This window comes from Solanum verrucosum, unplaced genomic scaffold (genome assembly GCF_900185275.1).
Source record: "Solanum verrucosum unplaced genomic scaffold, falcon-dt-bn FXZP01000234.1, whole genome shotgun sequence".
Lineage (NCBI taxonomy): Eukaryota > Viridiplantae > Streptophyta > Magnoliopsida > Solanales > Solanaceae > Solanum > Solanum verrucosum.
In genome coordinates this window covers 1,165,629-1,187,017 of record NW_026020440.1, presented here as the reverse complement: position 1 = coordinate 1,187,017, position 21,389 = coordinate 1,165,629, and the positions used below count along the sequence as shown (strand labels likewise).

Below are 21,389 nucleotides of genomic sequence, written 5' to 3'. Positions count from 1 at the left end.
CAGTCTGGGTTCTTCAGGCGGAGAAGTATTTCGTCTTCCATAACATTTTATCTGATCATAAATTGTCATTGGCTTCATTCTATTTTGACGGTGAGGCTTTGGAATGGTATCGATGGTTGTTTCGCAACAAACAACTGGCTGGCTGGGACCATTTTGTGGACAAATTGTTGATTCATTTTCGCTCCCGTCCTAGAGACAAACAACGCGAGTTCTTACCCATTCCCAGAAACATGAATCATAGGGCAGTGGACTACTCTTAGGCGAACTTGAATGAACACTCAAACCGCAACAACCAAAGCCTAGCACACACAGTGTTCAAGGAGATGTCGGATAAGGAAACTAATGTTAAAACTATGGTGTTACCAGCGATCCAGGTATGTCCTCTTGCCGAACAGGACAACACCTTCACTTCACTTGAAATTCAATACGATGTCCTTGCTGGAAATTCTGAGGTAGACCACATGTTCGATAAAATGCCCGAGAAGAAAATTGACATGGAAATCGAACATCCAGTGATAAATGATTCAGCAAATCTGACATCCCATATGTTTGACGAAATTTTTCAAACGGTTTCTACATTTAAGGGAGAGTACGGCGACCTCCTCATGTTTGATGATAATTTTCTTGCACTACCTTGTTGGCCGTCGGTTTTTAGTCACACCCGACTTAGGGGTAGATCTATATTTGATTACTTCAGGGAATTCGATCATGCTAACCTCCCATTATCGTTGTATCGATTTCCACCTGATCAATTCGAGTTCAGCTTTTCATTTGATCCTGGTTCTAGTTTGCTCCCCGTATTTTTGGCGCTGCAAACTATTATTTACGCATGGTTGTGGATGTTTTCAAGGAGATCATTAGGATATTCACATCATATCAACCTTCTTTGATGATGCACTAATCGTTGATGACCAGTGACGTCTTTGATGATTCACTAGTCGTTGTTTTATATCATAATATTCTAAATGTTGCTGGCCAAATTCACAGAGACAGAAGTGCACAAATCCTTCAGGGGATGAACATCCTGAACTGCATTTGGAATCTGTCCAAATTGGTGGTTTCAATTAATGCCACTAAGAATGTGGATACACCATTGGTGTCACAAAGTGTTATATTGCACCAAAAGGGCGTACGAAGTTGCTAGTGAGTGTTATATCATATATCTACAATGTTAAGATTATGTTCCTTGAGTCACTTTATCTTCTAAAAACTGAAGGTTGGAGTTTCCCTGTGATAATTTGGAGCACTGTACTGCTCATTTTGTAAAGTTGTAGAGAACTGCCTACACCTGCTTCTAAGTTGCTAATGTTAGTGTGTATAGCTTCCTTAATAGCTCCAATGAGAATCCTCACAATGATATCAATTTTGTACTACTTGAACCTTGAGGACAAGGTTCTTATTGGGGTCGAAGGTATTGTTATGAATGGGCCTAGACAAATATTCACAAAGCAGCCCAAAACAGGATTAAGTGGCTATGTGTGGGATCCGGGTTGATAAATAGAGACTTGAGAGAGCAAAATAGTATTATTCAAATTGTTGAGAAAATATCCAAGTCCTCTCATCCCCTGTCTATGAGTTCTTCTTCCCATCCCTTTCTTGTACTTGTGTTCTTCCAATTCTATTTAGTTCTTAAATTCCTTTGTAATTTCAATTACGATTTAGTGAAATAGACTTGTTGGTTGTTTGAATTTGAATTGAGTGGTCCTGTTATTGGGTTTGTTACACCTTTAATTAATTAAAATGTGTTATTTTAGTTCTTAAAGCTAATGAATATTTAAAAAAATTATTAAAAACACAATCTATATAATAGACTCTACATAAGAGAATAGTTAGAGGCAAAGAATGCAATATCATATTGTGATTTGTTAAATAGAAATGTGTGTAAATAGATTCTTTCAATCTTTGATGGTGAAGTATGAGTTAATGATGAATGTACAATCAAATGTGAATCAGATGGAATTTTTTAGACATTAACATCATGAAATAAAGTAATATATTATCGCAATGAAGAGGTAAGATATATCGGAAACAAAAAATAGGAAAAGTACGTACATTAGGGTCTCGTCAATCGCCAAAAAAATAATTTTGATAGTATATTAGATATTCACTCCTAAAATAAGATAACAATTAGGTGTCAATAAAAGTAAAAGGACACCTAATAAATATTATGTGTGTGTGTGAGTGTGTTGCTTGAGTTAATAACTCTCAAATTTGTTAACTTTAGAGGCTAAAATAGCATATTTTAATTATTAAAGGTTAAATATATTAAGTCACATAACATAAGGACCAAAACTGCAATAAAACAATAACTTGAAGATCAAAATGATTATTTTCCCAAATAAATTTGCAAATGAAACTTGCATTGATTTTTAAAAAATGGGAAAAGAACACTTATACCCCAAAAAGGCAAACTATTTACAAGCGGCTATCCTCTTACTTTCACACCCTTCATGTTTTTAACTACTAATTCGTGTTTACTGTTTGATATCATCAAAGTGTGTGTGTCTATATATATACACACGAACACTATGATGACATCAATGAGGAAGAGGTAGTGTTTCAGTGAAAAGATTGTTCGATTACTGCTTGATACCATCATATACTCCGATGATATCCGTGGTGGTTTAGTGAATAGAACAAGAAGGTAGTCAGGTAAATAGTTTGGATTGTGAGTCCAATTAGAATAAATATATTGAGTTATGGGTCCAATCAGGATAAATATATTGGGTTGGATTCAATTTGAGTAAAAATAGCACTAACTAAAATTAACTTAAATACCCAAATATTAATTACCTTCCCTTTTGATCTCTGCACTTTTAGTAAACCCAATCTTACGTATGCTATATGTATTTTTTCATCATATTGATATGCAAAAATTTGAAATTTATAGAACTTTTCGCATAGTTTTTGAATATTTAAATTTTTTGTTTAAAATATCGAATTAATGTAATCTAATTTAACTTTGAAAATTAGTCAAATTGACTTTCGAAATACATAACATGACAAATAAAAGTGGACGGAGGGAGTAACATTAACCAAATTCATGTGATAATTATCAAATACATATAAATAGTCATTGTTTACTACTATAAATATAAAAAATTATGGTTCAAATAAGTGCTTCAAGTTTAGGTGAAAATAAAGACAAAAAAGATACCATTGATTAGTGAAGATGAGAGCATAAGGACTTGGGGAACGTGTTTTTCATTATGTTAAGTAACTTATTACAAAATTGTAGCATTATCATAAAGTCTTTGAGTATATATGTTGTTGTAAGATAATTGATTAGTTTCAAGAGATCTTGAAATAGTTGAGTCATAATCAATTGTACGTAATTACCATTTATGACTATTTTTAATATAGTTTTCCGTTTATGACTAAATAGTTGAGTCATAATCAATGGTACGTAATTAGCATCTATGATTATTTTTTACTAATATAGTTTTCCGTTTATGACTATTGTTTTGTCTGTAGTAAATTAATACTAATACTAATTAATGGTTGTGTATTCTTAAAAAAAACTCAAATTAATAATAGAAAGGAAATCTTCAAATACTTTTTCAAGCGAAATCTGGACTCTGGAAGTGTAATTTGGTTGAAATTCAACCGCCTCACTGTCTACCCTTTTTCTCTATAAAAATATACTGATTCTAAAGGTTTTGAGAGTTTCTCTTTTTATTCACCGCATTGTTTCAGAGTTTCGAAAAAATAGAATTCATTCATCAACGGGAGGGTGAGAGGGCGATTGTGATTCAGGTCTCCGGTGATCGATTCTTTTCTCCGGTAAGCGATTAGGAGATTATGATTTAGCTTTGTTTTGCTGATTTTTGTGGTTGTTAACTTTTCTAGGGTTTAAGATCGTGCTAACAACTTGTTTTGTATAGTCGTTACTCATCGTTTCATCGTGTATCGTGTTTGAATAGATAGGATCACTCGTTGTGGTTTATCAGCGTTTTTCTTGATGATTTTGACTGTGTTTAGGGTAGAACAATGACCTAATATGTTTATATTCTCATAATAATTATGCGTTTGATTTAAATTCATGCAAATCCTAATGAAATTAACCAAAAAATCTCAATCAAAATCAGAAAATAGAACTTTGGCATTAATTAATACTTAGATGGAGAACGATAAGAGGGATGAGAACAAAAAGGTAGCGGAAAGCGAACCAGAAATCTGAATTGGAGATGTCTACTGGGGTATGTGATGGAGTTCAATCGAAAAATAGTGTAAACTAAATAATGAAAGTTTATGAGTTATGACTTTGGAGCTCTATTAATGCAAACTGTGTTAGAAAATTTTCTATCTTAAAATGCTAGAGTGCTGATAAATTTTTGTGAACCTATATTAAGCTAACTGTAAAAGTTGTTGCTTTTTGTTGTCACCTGAATACATTGATTATAAACAACTTCTTTATCATTGAAACTTGAAAGTTGAATTGGCATTGTATTTTTAATTGATTATTAATTGAGAAGTTGCTTCTTGTTGTTGCCACCTATGTACATTGAGGATATTTTTTTCTTCTTAATCGGCATTGTTTTTGCTAATGATTACTAGTTGGGTTGTGATTAGCTTTTTCTGTATGGTGCTTGTTATATGGTGTAGCGTTGTGATACATGTAATTTTCAATTGGTCATATAGGTGGACGTAAAATACGTGCTTCTAAGATGGCAATGAGCCAACTGAAGATTATTGAGTTGGAGGAAGGATGGGAATTTATGCAAAGGGGAATCACTAAATTGAAGAAAATTTTAGAAGGACAACAACATTCTTTCAGCTCTGAAGAGTACATGATGCTCTACACGTATCCTTAGGGTTTCGTGCGCTTGAAATTTGTCTTTATGTATAAAATATTTGTTCTTTAATATATATGTACACACATTGTTTTATTTTTTTCAATCTTTAAAATATGGTAAACCCTGCCTACAACCGCTTTGCTCTCATGGTGTCTTAAACAACTAACTTCTTGGTTATTAGTGAACTACACTTAACATGGAAGAAAGTTTTTCCTTAATTGAAATGTAGAATTATATATAACATGTGCACACAGAAGCCGCCAAATGATTACTCACAACAGTTGTATGAGAAGTACAGGGAAGCATTTGTAGAATATATCAATTCTACGGTAAGAAGCATTGACTTTTTTTCTCATGATAATTGAAATTTACTCTACTTGCTCTTCTGTTACTGTTCAATTTTGCAATTTGTATTTTCCTTTATTAGGTTCTGCCTGCTTTACAAGAGAGGCATGATGAGTTTATGTTGAGGGAGTTTGTGAAAAGATGGGCGAATCACAAACTTTTGGTTAGGTGGCTCTCATGGTTCTTCCATTATCTCGACCGTTATTTTATTGCCCGAAGGTCGCTACCTGGACTTCATGAAGTTGGTCTGATGTGCTTCCGTGATCTGGTTTGTTTCTTGCATCTCCTATATAATTATTGACAACATAGTTGTATCTTTTCTTTTTTGCTTTCTTCATATCTTTGTTTTGTTGGTAATTTATTTATGTTTTTGTTGACAATAGATTTATCAGGAGTTGAACGGTAAAGCTAGAGATGCAGTTAATGTGTTGGCAAGTATCATATCCTCTTTTTTTTATGTTTCTTCCTACTGTCAGTTGATCCCAACTCTTGCAATATTATTTTAGTTATGACGGTCTGATTAAGAGTCCTTTTGTATTAGATTGAACAAGAACGTGAGGGTGAGCAGATTGACAGAGGTCTACTGAAGAATGTGCTTGAAATATTTGTTGGAATTGGTATGGGGAAATGGAGTATTATGAGAATGATTTTGAAGATGCAATGCTTAAAGATACTGCAGCTTATTATTCTCGGAAAGCTTCAAGTTGGACTGTGGAGGATTCTTGTCCAGATTATATGTTGAAGGTACAATTCATTTTTACAGTTGATGTGATTTCGTAAATTATTTGGTTATTGCCTTAAATTGTCACAGTAAATTGTGATACCCGTGCTTTGCTAAATCAGGCATAGGAGTGCTTGAAGAAAGAGAAAGATAGAGTGTCTCATTATCTCCATGTTCTTAGTGAGACAAAACTTCTAAAGGTCAGCATCTGAATTTGCTTTAGCAACTTGAAATCTTAACTTTTGAAGAACCTTTTTAAAAAAAAATTGAGCATAGATAAATACTATGTGATTTTGTGTTATGCTGGGGGAGGTAGCAGGTGCCCCGTGGAATTAGTCGGGGCCAGCACAAGCTGGCTCAGACACTACAATTATATATTGAAAAATGTGATTTAGTTGTTATATGTCTGTGTAATGGATGCCTTTCAAGTTCTAATATTTTTTCTAAAACCTTTTAGAAGGCAAGCTTAAAATGATTACCTCCTAAGGTTTTATGCATTTCTATTTTTTGGTTGGCCGTATCCTTCATTTTATGTCTGTTGCAATTCGATTGTTTGCTCTCTTCTAATAAATTATTCAACTTGTCAAAAAGGTTGTTTACAGTTTATTTCTCTTCGAAGGGGGAAGAGTTATTAATGCTCAACACTTTGATTGACTACCTGCTTTCCTTTTTGGTTTAGAGTCGAAGTTGCAAATATAGTCCCACTCCTTGACAGGGTAGATGTTGCCTTTTTGTTTATGTGATAGTAGTCTATGAGTATGTGGTTTGCCCGTGTACCTCATAACCATGAGTGCACAATTCTAAGGATCATATATATAATGTGTTTGAGTTATAAAATAAAATCCACAAGTGTACAATTCTTAAGTGTTCTATTTCTCTGTTCGAGCGAAAACGTACCGAATAAACAGTGGTCTTTTCAATTTGTTCAGGGAAATAAAATATGAAAAGTAAAGTTGGCAATTTCATTTTTCTACGATGCACTTATCATTTATTTCATTGCTTTAAAGTTTTCTCCCGATATATACTTAAGTTTGAATGCTGGAAATTCAGACTTTTTACATGTTGACAATATTCCTTTAGTTGGATTTGCTATCAATGTTGAGACCAAATTTGTGCCTGCAGAAAGTGCAAAATGAATTGTTGGTTGTATATACCAATCAGTTACTTGAGAAGGAGCATTATGGATGCCGAGTATTGCTTAGAGATAATAAGGTATTGAATTCTTGTGTTGCTTTTCATCATTTTTGGGAAGTTTCAATGTATTTTACATGTAATTCAATGTTCTTCTCTTTTGCCCTTACTGCCGACTCTCTTTTGTACACTCAGGTAAAGGATTTATCTCGAATGTATAGGCTATTCCATAGAATCCCCAAGGGATTGGAACCTGTTTCAAATATGTTTAAGCAGGTATTTTTATTCTCTATCACTTAATGCCAGTCACTGAGCAGCAAAAGAATTATTTATTTAGTTTCCTAAGTTCGCTAAACATCTGCTGCAGCATGTCGTTGCTGAAGGCATGGTCTTGGTGCAACAAGCTGAAGATACGACAAATAGCAAGGTGAATTGTCCATGTTCTTGATTCATATTTTTAATGGTTTCACTTTAAAACGATGATTATCTACTAATTACATGTGAGTATAAAGTCCTTTTAAATTGTGAATAGGAGAAATCAGCAGGGGAAGGGGTAATGCATGATACACCATTTAAATAACAAAACTTTTTAGCGGAGTTGAAAGCATTTATGTAGAAATAAGTACACATATATATATGTGTGTGTGTGTGTTAAAATGAGAGGTTTGAGAAGACGAAACCTCCATTGATGATGAGAGCATAAAGCTTGATTAGAGAAGAAGAATGAAATTCTGCATTCTGAATTAATTGTGTACAATGGTAGTTCAGACTGGTATTTATACAACTGGATGAGAAAAATATCTAAAGTCTAACTAACTGAAAGAAAGCAACTACCACGTGATTTGACAGCTAACTAACTAATTTTAACAGACTCGATGAATTAATTAATATGACGTCTACACTAAATTAACTAATTCTAAATGTATCCATTCCTCTTAATCTCAATACCCCCCCTCAAGTTGGAGGAGAAGTAATCGAAGCCAACTTGTCCAAAAGAGTAGAATGTTTAATCCCAGTAAGTGCTTTGGTAAGGATATCAGCTAACTGAGCAGTAGTGTCAATGTGATGCAATGTAATGAGCCCCTCTTGAAGCTTAGTCCTTACAAAATGGCAATCCACTTCAATGTGCTTCGTACGTTCATGGAATACAGGGTTCCTTGCAATGTGAATGGTTGCTTGGCTATCACAATATACAGGGAATGGTCCATTTTGAGGTACAGTCAATTCCTCAAATAATTTTTGCAACCAAGTCAGTTCTCCCACTACCTTTCTCAAAGACCTGTACTCTGCTTCAGCTGAGGAAAGGGAGATTGTTTCTTGTTTCTTGGACTTCCAGCTAACAGGACTATCTCCCAACAATACAATATAACCACTAACAGACTTCCTTGAGTCAGGGCAGGCAGCCCAATCAGAGTCACAGTAGGCTTGTACTCCGAAATTGGCAGACGAGGACATAAAAACACCAAGAGTAGGATCCTTCTTGAGATACCTTAGCATGTGAAAAGCAGCTTGTAAATGAGGCTCCCTGGGATCCTGCATGTATTGGCTAAGAAGTTGCACACCATAAGCAAGATCAAGTCTGGTGTTTGTAAGAAAGTTCAGTTTGCCAACTAATTTTCTATAGTAAGTAGGATCATCCAGGGCTTTTCCTTCATGTGATCTTAGCTTAACATTTGGATCAAGGGGAGATGATAAAGGAGTCATGTGAACACAGTTGAATTCCTTGAGGAGGTCTAACACAAACTTCCTTTGAGAAATCATAATCCCATCATCTTTGTACAAAACTTCCAGGCCCAAAAAGTAATGCAGTCTGCCAAGATCTTTGATTTTAAACTGACTGTCAAGGAACCTTTTAAGCTTATCAATTTCAGCAGTGACTGTTCCTGTGAGTAGGATGTCATCAACATAAACACCTAGGAAGACAGTAGATGCACCTCTTTTTCTGTAAAACAAAGAGTAGTCATGGAGGGAATGAACATAGCCTCTTGTGTGAAGTGCTTCAGTCAATTTCTCATACCATTGTCTGCTAGCCTGTTTTAGACCATATAATGACTTGTTAAGTCTACAAACTAGACCTTTGTGAGGGGTGGTCAAACCTGGTGGCACATCCATATACACTTCCTCATGTAGATCTCCATGAAGAAAAGCATTATTAACATCAAGTTGATATATATTCCATTGTTTCTTTGCAGCAGTGGCAGTGAGTGCCCTCACAGTTGTCATCTTGACAACAGGTGAAAATGTCTCTGTATAATCTATGCCATGATGTTGAGTATATCCCTTTACCACCAGCCTAGCTTTATACCTTTCTATGGTCCCATCAGCCTTGTGTTTGACTTTATAAACCCACCTGCAACCAATGGACTTCTTACCCTTTGGCAGAGTTGTGAGAGTCCAAGTATTGTTGTCATGCAGGGCAAGGAACTCTTGTGTCATAGCCTTTTGCCATGCAGGATCCACAGATGCTTCCTCAAATGAGTTAGGTTCACAATCATGAGAAACATTCATTACAAAAGACTGACTGTCAGGATTCAAAACAACAGGAGAAATATGATGTCTAAGGGTAAAAAGGGCACTAAGGGATGAAGATTGTGGTGTGAAGGATGTACCTGAAGATGGTAGTGTGTGAACATAGTCAGACAAATATGTAGGGACTTTATGAGTTCTTTGGGATTTTCTAAGGGGTGGTATGGAGAGTGTATTAACAGGTGAAGTATGGTCAGCAGTAGGTACAGCAACAGGTATATTATTATTATCTAGTTGATCTTGATCACAATGCACAGCAGGGGAAGAATTATCATTAAAAGACATGGGATAGTCATGTAGGGTCACAGAATGAAAAGGGAATGATGGAAAATGAGTAGTATCCTTAGTCATGGCAAAAGGAAAAATGGTTTCATGAAAGATGACATCCCTTGAGATATGGATTTTCTTAGTGGACAGATTTAAGACTTTGTAACCCTTTGTAGCATAGGGATATCCAACAAACACATGTGGTACAACTTTAGGTTCAAATTTGGTTCTGTGAGGTTTTGGAATGGTAGGATAGCAAAGACACCCAAAACTCTTTAGATGTGAGTATGAGGGTTGATATTTATATAAAATCTCATAGGGGCATTTATTGTGGAGAGGGGAAGAAGGTAGTCTATTGATGAGGTATGTGGAGGTAAGTATGCATTCACCCCAGTATTTCACTGGGAGTTTTGATTGAAAAAGGAGAGCCCTTGCTGTTTCAAGAATGTATTTGTGTTTTCGTTCCACCACCCCATTTTGTTGTGGGGTATATGGACAAGATTTTTGGTGAATAATTCTCTTATTCTGGAAAAACATAATGGATTCATTGTTGGTGAATTCCAGTCCATTATCTGATCTAATTGTTTTAATGGTGGTTTTGAACTGGTTCTCAACCATGAGGACAAAGGCTTTGATGATATGGAGGGCATTACTTTTACTGCTAAGAAGATGTGTCCAAGTGGACTTGCTAAAATCATCTACTAAAGTAATGAAGTATCGAAAATTGTCATGAGTTGTTGTTTGGTAGGGACCCCAGAGATCAACATGTAGTAGTTCAAAAATGCTAGTGGTAGTGTGGGATTTTTGTGGAAAAGGTAATCTTGATTGCCTGGCCATTGGGCATATGGGGCAAAAGAAAGGTTGTTTTGGTGAGAAAGTCACACGTATAGAGGATATGCCTTTCATTTTTACAAAGGGTACATGACCAAGTCTATAGTGCCACAGTAAATCCATGCTATCAGCAGGAAAAGAAATGAAAGATGTGCCAGCAACATTATCTTTATTACTAACAAGAGAGGAACTGATTACATTTGAGTGAGAAGTACATGAAAGAGGAACACATTGAATCTTATTGCTAGATAAAGGAAAACAAGAAGTAGGATGTTGTTGTTGATCATTGTGGCTAGTCTTTTGTAAACAATCTGAGCAAAGGAAGTAGAGACCATCATGTACTTTACCAATCTCCAGAGGCCTCTTCAGTGAAGGGGCCTGCAGTAGACAAGAAGTGTTAGAAAAAGAGACGGTACATTTGAGATGATTTACTAGAGAATTGATGGAGATTAAATTGTATTTGAAAGAAGGGGCATAAAGTACTCCGGACAAAGTGATCTTGGGGGTAAGATGCACACTACCAACCTCAGTAACTTTAACTCTATATCCATTTGGTAATCTGACTAACATAGGACAGGGTAGAATGATCATATTCACAAGATGATTTTTGTTAAAAGTCATATGGTGGGATGCTCCTGAGTCTAATATCCATAAATCAGTCCTTGTTTTGAAACATTCACATGAGAGTTTAACAAAATCAGGAGAGGAAGAGCAAGCAAAGATACCTGCAAAGTTCACAGCTCCACATGCTCCATCATTTTGATCTGCCACAGAGTTAGAGTCCTGGAACTGGTTCAACAAATGAGCAACTTGGTCATATTGTTCCTTGGTGATACTGATATTTGCATTACCTTGAGCTTCACTATGAAAATCTAATTCCCTTTTCTGTCCACCAACAGCTTCATCACAGGATATTCTTACAGAGTTTGTTGCTCCACCCTTAGTGTTATGCCTTTGATTTGAGTAAGTATTGTGTGCCTGATTTCTTGAATTGTACTGATCACGATTAGGAGCTTTCTGATGCTGGTTTGTACTATAATACTGATCATGATTAGGAGCTTTCTGATGCTGGTTTGTACCATAATTGTTTGGGTAACCATGTAGCTTGTAGCATTTTTCTTTAATGTGACCTGACCTTTTACAGAATTCACAAAAAGGTCTCCCTCTAGGTGTTGTGTTGGGAACAGAATAATTTGTTTGAAAATTTCTTCCTCCTGAACCTGATGAACTTGCTATGAGGGAACTACTTTCAGCAAACATTTGGTTGTTGTTGGGCTTGAATTCCCTTTGTTTCTCCTCTTGTACTAACAATGCAAAAGCTTGTGCCATAGAAGGTAAGGGATTCATCATCAAAATACTTCCCCTAATTGTGGTATACACGACATTCAAACCCATGAGAAACTGAATCAGACGTTTATCTTGTTCTGCCTTATGAATATTAGCCTTAGCTCCACACACACACACACAATTGCACTGACTTAAAACACATAAATTGTTCAGCTCTTCCCAAAGCTTCTTCATGCGAGTATAGTATGTAGTGATATCGAGAATACCTTGATTAAGATCATTAATTTCCTTCTGAGTCTGATATAATTTTGCTCCATTTGTTTTATCATAACGATCCTCCAGTTCTGTCCATAGTTCCAGAGCATCATTGACATATTCAACACTGTCTGCAATATCTCGACTTAGAGAATTGAGAATCCAAGAGGTAACCATATCGTCGCACCTCACCCATTGACGATAAGTGGAATGATTTGTATCTGGTCTCTTACACTCACCATTGATAAAGACTAGCTTGTTCTTCACCAACAAAGATCGAAGCACACTACGGCGCCAAGAGTGAAATCCAGTGCCATTAAAAGAAACAGGTACAAGTACTGCACCAGGACTATCTGAGGGATGAATGTAAAAATGACTTCCCGTATCAATTCCAGATGAGGTAGTGCTAGCTGAATCAGTGCTAGCAGATGTGAGATTTACCATTTCTAATCAGAGGAAAAATCGAAGAAAAATTGGGGAAAAGAGAAGATTTTGATGCAGAAATTAAAGACGAAGAGAAAGAGGAAGAACAAAGTGTCCTAGCCTAGCTCTGATACCATGTTAAAATGAGAGGTTTGAGAAGACGAAACCTCCATTGATGATGAGAGCATAAAGCTTGATTAGAGAAAAAGAATGAAATTCTACATTCTGAATTAATTGTGTACAATGGTAGTTCAGACTGGTATTTATACAACTGGATGAGAAAAATATCTAAAGTCTAACTAACTGAAAGAAAGCAACTACCACGTGATTTGACAGCTAACTAACTAATTCTAACAGACTCGATGAATTAATTAATATGACGTCTACACTAAATTAACTAATTCTAAATGTATCCATTCCTCTTAATCTCAATAGTGTGTGTGTGTGTGAAGTTCCTTTGCAGCCTTGCTGTCCTCGTGGGTTCAAGAAATTTTTGTTCCTGATAATTCTGCTGGTGTTTCTATTTGAAGTGTTTATGTGTTTTTTGTACAGGCCAAAAGTTCAGGCTCATGAGAGCAGGTAAAACCATATTCCTTTATTCTGATTTCACTTTTATGTAATGTAAATATATTTACCATGGATTCCATCCCTTCCGCAAGTCTTTGTTAGAAAGTTGATTGAGTTTCACGATAAGTATATGGCTTATGTTACGAACTATTTTGCTAATAACACTCTCTTTCATAAGGTATATTCCGTTGTTAACAATTGTATGTTGATCTTTTTTACTTCAAAGTTATTTGTCAGTGTTTCTGATGTCTAAAGTCTGACATATACAGGCTCTCAATGAGGCATTTGAGGTCTTCTGCAACAAGATTGTATCTGGTTGTTCAAGTGCAGAGCTCCTTGCTTCTTTTTGTGATAATATTCTTAAGAGAGGTGAGAGTGAAAAACTCAGTGATGATGATATTGAGGAGACCTTGGATAAGGTATAGCATGCACTTCAAATCACTTCATTTCCTAGAAGTCCATCTTTCAGCCAAGTGATGTTATCATAATAATGGTTTGAATTTTTGTAGGTGGTCAAGCTTCTCGCTTACATTAGTGACAAGACTTTTTTGCGGAGTTCTAAAGGTGGGTTAGATAGTCCAACAGTTTATTGATATAGTTACCTTAGTTAGGTTGAATCTTCATTTACCGTTTGGAATGTCCATTGTCTTGGTGTGATAGGAAGATGCTTTCTCGTCGATTGCTCTTCGATAAAAGTTTCAATCAGTGGCGGACCCAGGATTTTCATGAAGTGGGTTCAAGATATAAAAAATAAATAAGCAAAAATGCAAACAAAACAAATTTTGATTAATTAAAATATGTCATTACAATTCTATTCTACGAGTTTTTATTTCTTGAAACCTATTCATAATACTCTCATTAGAAATAGTATTAAATATTCTTTTCTCTACATAAGGCACCATACAACTACTCAGAAAATCATCATCCATTCGATTTCGCAATTCACTCTTGATCAACTTCATTGCCGAGAAAGCTCTTTCAACTGTAGCAGTAGCAACCGGTAGGAGCCACGCAAATTTTATAAGGCGAAACACAAGAGGATAATTTAAATGCTTCTTTACCTTAACTAGCATTTCAGAAAGATCGCCAAGCCCTTTTAAGTTGGAGAACATTTTATCAACATCATGGACATCAACTATATAAGTCTCTAGCTGATTCCTAAGAGTAACCATTGCATTTTCACCAAAATCATCAGGATATAATTCAGCCATTCTCAATATGTTCTTGATGTCAAAACTAGAAAATGAGTCAACTGGATTTAAGCAAGCAACTTCAATAAGCAAATCTGTTCTAACCTCATTAAAACGATCATTGAGTTCTTGAAGCTGCCAATCAATAATCTTAAAAAAATGCTTCCACACGATAGTGATGTGAAATAGTATACTCAGCAACTTTACGTCGAGATCTTCCAAAATTAACATAGAACTCATCAAAATTAGGTATCAAAATATCATACTTGACACAAAATGTAGACACATTCTCGATAAGTGAGTCCCATCCTTCATTCCTTAAATCTTGCAATTGTTTCTTCACCACTTTAACAAGTAGAATGGCATTTGCAATATCTTGTTCTTTCTTTTGTAAAGACTCATTAAGCTCATTTGTGATCGCTAAAATATCTCTTATTAAATGCAATATGAAAGCAATCTCAAATGTTTGACAAACTTTAAGATATCTGGTTGCCTTAGTTTTTTCTTCAACAGATTCAGAATCAACAACAATAGTATCAAGAACCTCAGTAATAGAGCCAAACATACTAATGAAGTTCTTAAAAGATTTGTAATGTGAACCCCACCGAGTATTGGCAGCTTTAGCAAGACCAAGTTCTTGATTCAATCCCTTACCACTTTCAACCTCACCCATATCAAGTGCCACTTGAACTTTTTTTGCTTGAGATTCTCGAAGTTCATCCATACGTTTAAAAGAACCTCCCACTATATTTAAGACATTAGAAACCAACAATATAAGTTCTCCAACTTGAAGGCATTTTTTAGATACCCCAACAAGAGTTAACTGAAGTTGGTGAGCAAAACAATAAATTGCATGAGCTGATTTACTTTGTTGTTGAATCAAAACTTTAAGGCCACTTAAACGCCCTTGCATGTTGCTAGCTCCATCATAGCATTGCCCCCGTATAAAAGATAAACTCAAAGAATGTTGCACAAGATAGTTAACAATAGCTTCTTTCAAACATAAAGCACTAGTATCATGAACATGAATAATTCCTATGAACCTTTCCACCACAGACCCCTTTCTATCAACATAACGCAAAACAATTGACATTTGCTCCTTACGTGATATATCACAAGATTCATCAACTAACAATGAAAAATAGTCACCGTTTAGATCCTCCATAATAGCTTTAATTGTTTCAAGCTTACATGCAGTGACTATATCTTTTTGAATTTTATGAGAAGTCATCTGGTCATTTTTTGGAGCCTTTTTCAACACAAGTTCATCAATTTTATCACACCGCTTCGCATACCATGAAAGAATTTCAAGAAAGTTACCTTTGTTTAGCGATGATTCATCTTCACGATGTCCACGAAATGCCAATCCTTGATTCAAGAGAAGTCTCGCCACTTCAATTGAAGCCTTTAAGCGAATTTTGTGCTCAAGCTTGGTTTGATTTGATAGCTTAACAAATGCGGCTTGAATTGATAGTTCTTGTCGCATTAGATCTTCACACTTCTTCTTTGCCTGATTATGAACACTGTTTGACTTACCAATATGCGTATCTAATCTTTTCTTTTTGTGCGAACTCCTGAACCCTATACTTGAAAATGTTTCACCTCCACCTTGATGAATGCTTTCATCTTGAAATAAATAACAACACAAACAATAAGTTGCATCTTCAGTCACACTATACTCCAACCAATCATGACATTTTTTAAACCATTTGCGATTAAAACGGCGTTTTAATCCAAAAAGATCACTTTGAGGAAACTCGCGAATTCGAGGTTGATGAGGACCTCTTTGGATATATGCTCGTCTAATCTCATCACGTTCATCCGGATGATAGTCTCGAATGGGTATTCTTTTCTTTGGATCTGCCGATAAAGAATCCAAATCTACCCCTTGTTTCAAACTTTTAGGGGAATGATGAGTTTCTTCTAATTGGTTCAAGTTTTCTTCCACCCGAGGAGCATTTTGAGCGGATGAACTTGATTGTGGCAACTTGGAGGATATAGGAGAGAAAAATCTCTTCATTTGATATTCAACTTGTATTACCAAATTAAAATTCTAATTAGAAAGTAACTAAACAAAGTGTTGTTAAATAAATGGAATTTCAATTAAATGATCTTGCAATTTGCATTGCTTAACTTTAATAAATTGCCATAGCATCTTATTAACTTGACATTACTATGTCGAAAGCATTCTCCTCAAGTTAGATCAATAAAACAAAAGACTACAATTTAGACAATGCCCTTTTATGAGGCTAACATCATACATATCTAACTATACTAAACAATGTTAATACATTTGAAAAAAAATTACATTGACTTATGAATGAGACGGTAAATAACAAGATGGACGAAAAACTAGGCTTCAATATAAACTAAGAAGATAAAAGAATACTATGAATGATTTCTCTTCATTCAACATTTAACAAATAAAAACAAAATATTAAACAAAATAATTATAACCTTAATTTCAAAATCGAATACATAGAAATATACCTAATATTATTTGTAATTTTTTGTTGATTTTAGAATGATAAGGAATTTTTTAGTTGAAGAAATAAAAAATAACCACAATAATCATATATGTATATATAAAGACTAGAATCAAGAGCGAAAAACATACTTGTGCGAGATTTGAGAGACGAGGAGAGTTTTTTTCCTTCAACAAAAAAATATACTCAAAATTTTGGGGGGGAAAGTAAGAGAGGTTCAAGAAGATTTCAACAAAGAAGAAGATAAAAGAGTTTTTAGAATTGAGAATAATAGGGATTAGTGCCTTTTTGGTTGAGTTTTTTTAAAAAAAAAAAAAAACTAAAAACAAAAAGGACAAAAGTTGTTGACTATTGGACTTTTAAATGTAAAAGTAAAAAGTTGTTCTACTTTTTATAGTTTCTAAGTAACTAAAAGGACAAAAGTTACACCTACTTTGAGGACAAAACGTGTGTGAAAGTTTATATATAAAAAAAAAACGAATTAAAACTAAAATGTGGCTATAGGGATTCGATCCCAGGTTGGCTGGGAAAATTGAACCCCCTCAACCACTCGGCTAAGCTTCAGACTTGTGTTAGTGGGTTCAAAATTTAATATATACATATAAAATTTTAAAAATTGATTAAATATACATATATATACAGTGTTATTTTTCAACGAAGTGGGTTCATACCACTGTAGGTCCGCCCCTGATGCCAATGATGACCACGAAAGGCTTATCTTAACAAAGCTAAAGCAACAGTGTGGTGGGCAGTTCACATCAAAGATGGAGGGAATGGTGAGGAAACATAATATCTTTTCATAGTTTATCCCATTCCTATTAAAATGTTTTATTAAAACTTGTGGATGGCAACTCAAAAACAGGTGACAGACTTGACTTTGGCTAGGAAAAATCAGAACCATTTTCAAGAATATCTCAGCAACAACCCTACCGCGAGTCCTGGAATTGATTTAACTGTCATAGTTCTTACAACTGGGTTTTGGCCTAGTTATAAATCTTTTGATTTGTGTCTCCCTGTGGAAATGGTAAGAGGAGCTTTTCTTGATAATTTGAAAATCCACTTTCTGTTTGCTTATATGAGTTTTTTCTTCTGAATTAATGAATGACGTAACCTTTGTTGTGTTATTTGCCTCAGGTGAAGTGTGTAGAAGTCTTCAAGGAATTCTATCAGACAAAAACGAAACACAGGAAATTGACATGGATTTATTCATTGGGTACGTGTAACATCAACGGGAAGTTTGATTCAAAAACCAATGAACTGATTCTGGGAACTTATCAGGTGACTACTCTGTCTAATGATTCCATTGAACTATCCCTGCTGGTTACAATACACTTATGGATTTATGATGTCCGCTTTTTCAGGCTGCTACTCTGTTATTGTTTAATTCTTCAGATAGATTGAGTTACTCAGAAATCAAGAGTCAGTTAAATTTGGCTGATGATAACTTGGTCAGATTGCTTCAATCCCTTTCATGTGCCAAGTATAAAATTTTGATCAAGGAGCCTAGCAATAGAATTGTTTCGTCTTCTGATCATTTGGAGTTCAACTCCAAGTTCACTGACAGGATGAGGCGGATTAGGGTATAGATAAAGAACTCTATTTTTTTAGTGATGCTTCATGAACACACTATAGACACCTATTCCTAATGGCATGTTTTATTTGTACTATCCAGGTCCCATTACCTCCTGTGGATGAAAGGAAAAATGTGGTCGAGGATGTAGACAAAGATAGACGTTATGCAGTTGATGCCTGTATCGTGCGCATTATGAAGAGTCAGAAAGTTCTTCCCCATCAACAACTAGTGTTGGAGTGTGTTGAGCAGTTGAGCTGAATGTTTAAGGTATGCACCCTTCTATTTATGAATTTTCTTTAATGAAATAGATCACTTTTGGAAGGTTGATATGATTTTCATGCTCTATAACCATGACATTCAATTTGATACTGGAGGGCTATTTATGACACTGTGTTGTGGACGTTTTCCAGCTTGCCAGTAAACAAATTGAAGGATATTACCTTCTGGGCTCATAACGACAGATAATGTAGCAATTTTTTTCTTGTTTTGACAAATTGTTAACAGCTTGGATTACACTATTGCCTCATTACTTGACAACTTTCTTTCAGGATCATGGTCTTTAGGGTTCTTGGTGTTGAAAGTAATCTTAAAAATTTAATTATCGGGAATAGTGTTTGGTAAAATAGTTAGAGGGGTTGCATTTAGTTGTACTCTATTTATCCTATTATATTTTAAAACATAGTCTTATTTGACTTGAGTGAAATTAGTGGTTTTCTTTCCCAACGAATATAACTTGACAGAATGACAGAAACACCAATTTTACCTTTTCCTTCAATCTTCTAAATGTCTCCATCACAATTTGTTCCATAATTTTGCTTTTTGAGACCAGAACTCATTTGAAATTTCTTGACCTCGACTTTTTTGACATTTATTGTTGAGATAGAGAATCTTTAAGTTGAGATATCTTTCAGTAGTTTCCAAACCTCTAAATATACTATTTGGTGACAATCTTCCACTTACAATTTCCTTATGTGAATTGGTCAGCAGTTTGTATAAATGGTTCGTTCTCTTCTTCTCCGTTTGCTTCTCTATCATTTTCATTTTCTTTTGAACCGATGTAACACAAAAGATGACGGGAGGAGGCAAATCATTTTTTTGTCTGTAGTTACTTTTTGGGAAACATCCATGTTTCAACTTCCTCAATGGATAAAGTTATGTTGGTCCTAAAAGAAATGGTATAACTTGCGGGAAATAAGTTTTGAGTTATGTGATTTAGTCTAGTTCATGACCTTGAGGATTCATATTTCTTGAAAAGCTAGAATTTACCCTACAAATTCAAAACCTATGTGAGCTGAGATGAACAAGGACAAAATATGATTGGGCTTTGTGCTTAAATTTTTAACGATCTTGCTTTGCCATGTAATCAGTTATTTATGGGCTCTATTTCCTTTGCAAGTGTCTACTGCAATCTTGGACTTTGCTTTATCCTGAAGATAGCTATTGGCTCTAGTTATAGAGATTGATAATTTTATATTAATAACATCATTAATTTTGCGTATTTGTGCAGCCTGACTTCAAAGCAAACAAAAAGCGAATTGAAGATCTCATCACTAGAGATTACTTAGAAAGAGACAAAGAGAACCCAAATTTGTTCAAGTATTTAGCCTGAAGCAATAATGTGGGTGCTCGGCTGAGATTTTTTTTGTTCTCTGCACATCACATTGAATACAACTAACTTGCTTCTCCATGTCACTTGATAGGGATATTGTAGCACAAATAATTTTTCTAACTTTTGCCTATAAGTAGGGAACTGTGCCAGTTCTTAGATATCACACCACCTTTATTTTTTGTCAAGAAGTTGGCGGAAGCTTTGCTGTTTTTACTAATACATTACATATATGTGGGCGCTTTCATTAGAGTTCCAAAAGCTATGGATGGCAATGGGGCGGGGTGGATGCGGGGTGAATTGAAGAGAGTTTTTTTAAAACTAATGTGGGTTGTGGATATATGTGATTTTGTGTGGGTTCAAACTTAATTTTAATTTTTTACATATTTATTAAAATAGTTTCTCTAAAGCTACTAAAGTATTCAAGATAGTTAATGAAAATGGTTCAATAAAAAATAATACAAATTTTAACATGTTTTCCAATTGATCTCTAAAAAATAATTTTTTAAGTCACTATCCTATTTAAACTTAATGAAATAATGAATTTAATTTTATGAATTATATTTCTAGTATCAAATTTAACTAGAAAAAGAAAATATTAAAAAAATTATGTGGGGGCGGGTCTGCCAGGAGGGGTGGGGCGTGTTAAGAATGAAAAAGGCGGGACGGATTAAAGATTTTGCGGGTTAAACTCAACCCGCCCCATTGTCATCCCTACCAAATGTAGGTATAGGCTGTAACAGTGTAATAGCCCACAGCCCAACAAGAGACATACTCTACAGTCTACACCTCGTAAATAAGTTCTTTCAGCTTCTCTATCTATCGTTTATGCATCTTTTTTTCGCTGATTTTTCAACTACTTAGAGAACAATTCACTCTTTTCTGAACCTTGGCTTTGAACCCATGTTTCTTTGGATTCCACATACTACGTTACATTTTGTCAGGTGTAACGAGCTGTCTATGTTATTTTGTTTTTTCTTTTAAAAAAAAGGAAAAAGGGTCAAAACACCTCTAATCTATTGGAAGTAACTTAATAATACCATTCTTTTACCTTTTGGTCTAAAAATACCCTCCACCTTTATTTTTGGTTCAAAGATACCCCTCAATCCACCTTTTTGTCTAAAATACCCTCAACCCAAATTTAATTCTTTTGCTAATTAATTACTTTGTTCTACAAGACAAATTATTTTTAAAAAAAATCTTAATATTAGAGCATTCCAATATTATGTAACATAAAATAAAGATTTTATTGTGTAAAAAAGAAGAATAAAATTCCCAAAAACTATTATTCTAACTATTATAATAGCACAAAAACTCATTTTAAAAAATCTTAAAATAACACAATAAAATTCTTATTTTTCATTTCTACACAATATAATCTTATT

General features: G+C 34.7%; 1 pseudogene; it reads left to right on the top strand.

Moving 5' to 3' along the window:
* Positions 1 to 3,537: 3,537 nt before the first annotated feature.
* Positions 3,538 to 20,097, top strand: LOC125808261 (cullin-1-like; annotated as a pseudogene).
* The last annotated feature ends 1,292 nt before the right edge of the window (positions 20,098 to 21,389 follow it).